The sequence below is a fragment of the Fistularia commersonii genome, chromosome 28 (assembly GCF_037954325.1).
Source record: "Fistularia commersonii isolate RoL2024-O1a breed Wild chromosome 28, RoL_Fcom_v1.0, whole genome shotgun sequence".
Classification (NCBI taxonomy): Eukaryota; Metazoa; Chordata; class Actinopteri; order Syngnathiformes; family Fistulariidae; genus Fistularia; species Fistularia commersonii.
In genome coordinates this window covers 807501-810879 of record NC_141311.1, presented here as the reverse complement: position 1 = coordinate 810879, position 3379 = coordinate 807501, and positions in this window count along the sequence as shown.

The following is a 3379-nucleotide window of genomic DNA, read 5'->3' as shown; positions in this document are numbered from 1 at the left end:
AAAGATGGCCGCCGGCGTTTCGAAGGACGGGGAAGTTGTGTTTTCTGCCCCCCCACCCTCCCTCCACACACACACACACACACACACACACACACACACACACACACACACACACACCTCCGCCTGCACGCACATGAATCCACGCTCTCGCGGGGAAGTTATCATCCCCGGTGCCGCGGCGTTTCAGGGCCCCAGTCGGTAAGATCAAACAAAGGCTAGGGGATAAACACATGCAAACACACACACACACACACACACACACACACACGCCGCGTCTGTTCACCTCCAATCTCTCGGTGCCTTTTCATATCCCCGGCTTCTGCAGTTGCCTCACGTCTGGACTCTGTCCGCAGAGAGACGAGAGACAAGAGAGGGGGCCTGCTCTGTATCTGCTGCAACTTATTAGACGCCTGCAATTAACAGGATGAATGTGTGTGTGTGTGTGTGTGTGTGTGTGTGTGTGTGAGTGTTTGAAAGGGGCTGGAGTGTTTGTGTGCAATCAGGGACAGATTGTGAGGGATGCATCTGGGTTGGGCCCTGATGTGGAGACGGGGGAGGAGGAGGGGGAGGGGCGGGAGGGTTGTTAATATTCCAGAGGCTGCCGGGTGTCTGAGCGTGTGTGTGTGTGTGTGTGTGTGTGTGTGTGTGTGGTGTTTTCCTGTTCGGTCCACATCGCTCTCGAGGCGTGCGAACTACGTCAAGTCGCCGCGTTTGTGTGTGTGTGTGTGTGTGTCAGGTATAAAGCATTGGCCGTTGTCACACGCGTCCCCCTCCAAGTGTGTGTGACGCATGTGTGTGTGCGTTTTGAGTCTTTGTACATATTTAAATGTGTGTGTTTGTGTGTAAGCAGGGCTGGGGGGGGGGAGGGTCCGCCGCTGCGCCGTCCTTCCTGGAGGGAAGGAGCCGGCCCTGTGGGGCGCACGGTGGGGGGAGGGGGGGCGTGGGGAGGCGTGGGGGGGGCGTGGGGGGGCTCCGCTTCACAGCCAATCAGTTTTGCTCTGCTGAGGCAATCATCCATCGCCACCACGGCAACAACAACGCGGCGGTAACGCGGCGCCGGGCCGCTCCGGGGGATAGATGTGCGGTGTGTACAAGCTCCTTTGCTCTATTTATCTACCTCCCCTCCTCCTCTTTCTCTCTCTCTCTCTCTCTCTCTCTCTGTCGTTCCGCTCCTCCCCTTCTTCCCCTCCTCTCATTTGGCCTCCGTTTCATCCCCGGTTGTCTCCGTCGTCCGTCCGTCTCCTTCCTCTCCCGCCCCCCCGCTCTGATATTTCACATTAATGGGGCTTCGCAGGTGCTCGCCAAGGTGTGACCTGAGGGCCCACAGCAGAATTGAAAGAGAGAGAGAGAAAAAGAGAGAGAGAGAGAGAGAGAGAGAGAGGGAGGGAGTTTGCCATCACAGTTTCCTCTTGAAAGGGCTCTTTTTCATTATTTTCATCAGCCTCCCCTGCCTGCGTATCTCGCCTCTCCTCCTTTTCTCTGCACGCACACAAATCCCCTTTCTCTTTAGCTCATATGTATGCAAATAAGGCATCCTATGCAAATGAGACAGGTAGGGCCTGGCAGTGGAGGGGGGGATGAAAGGATGGAGTGATGGAGGATGGAGGGAGGGAGGGAGAGAGAGAGGGGGGGGGGACAGGAAGTCATGGCAGTGACCCCCCCCAACACACACACTTTTCAGTAAGTCGGTGACCTCAACACTCAGCTGGTCTGCAAGCTACACACACATCCTGATGGAGGGATAGATAGAGATATGGATGGATGGAGGGAGGGAGGGAGGGATGGAGGGATGGATGGATGGATGGACAAACAGACGAATAGATAGATAGATAGATAGATAGATAGATAGATAGATAGATAGATAGATAGATAGATAGAAATGCTGATGACTGTGTAAACTACTCTTCAATTGTCCTCTGAAGCCTCCAATCTCTCTCTCTCTCTCTCTCTCTCTCTCTCTCCCCCCCCCTCCTCTTCCCTCTCTCCCCATGCATGAGTCTCCCTCTCTGTCTGGTCAGACGCCTCCTGCCGGTCGGCGTGGAGCTCCGTTTGTTATTAGCCAGCTAATCGCAGAAATGAACGTTATGATGATTTATTGATCGGTAAATGACAGGGGTTTAATGACTTATCAGCTTTGCATTGGTTGCTCGGCCCAAATTGATGCGCGGTAGGAAGCCAGAGGTGCGTTGTCAAGGAAACAAGGACGGCTTGGCACTAATTGGCCGCGTGTCGGTTGCTAGGTGCTCAGTGGTCAAGATAAGCTATCTAATGATAGATGGGATGGAAAGTTAGCATAATTGGCTGCTCTTTAAGCATATTCGCCACGTCTCAATGTCAAACCGCCACGTATCCAATTACCTCTTCCGAGGTAACGCAAGCTTAAGCCACAAACCCCATCCGACGCCGTGCGTGCGTGTGTGTGTGTGTGTGTGTGTGTGTGTGTGTCCCTTTGGTGTGCAGTTGTTTGTAGAGGCCTTCTGCTGAGGGACTCGGGAAGAGCCAATGGCATCATTTGGTTTTCATGCTTGATTGACTATGCATGCATGTGTGTGTGCACGTGTGCGTGATGGTGCGTGCATGCAAGGCTACAAATTTGTACGCACTTGAGTGTGTTTATACACAGATGGATATGGCAACGTCTGCATCGCCAGCGGCAACCGACACGAATACATCACTGTCCGAATGCAGGGGGGTTGGGGGTCTCCTGCCTCCTCAGCGGGAGCGATGAGGACACGAGGAAAGGAGGCCACCAAGGAGACGAGGACTCTGGAAAGAGGAGAACACATCTGCTAGATGGAAAGATGTCGCAGCCCGGCCCAGAGTGTGTGTGTGTGTGTGTGTGTGTGTGCAGCAATGTGTGAACACGTGTGTCATGTGTTCAGGCAGGGATGTTTCCCATGAGCGGGCAGCCAGTAGCTCCCTGAACACATGCACACACACACACAAACACACACACACACACACACACACACACACACACACACACACACACACACACACAGCATTTATAGGCCTGATGGAGGAGATCTAGGAAAGGGAACACGTGTTCCAGATGGAATACAGATGCTTCGCTGTGATGATATTTTGTTGATTCATTCATTCATTCATTCATTCATTAGCTATTCTGCTGGGGGGGGGGGGGATCTCTGCTGTGATTGGACGAGAGGCAGGATCACGCCGGGCCTCACATTCACCCTCTCATTCACACAGCAGACATGCAACATGTCTCTCATATGGAGGTGATACGCCACCATTCACTCTCGTGCACGTATAGACATTCACCCTGTCATCGGGTCTCCAGTGGTTCTCCTGCATGGACTGTGTGAGGAACCCTGAGGAACCCTGAGGAACCTCACGCATGCAAATCTGACCTCCTGCT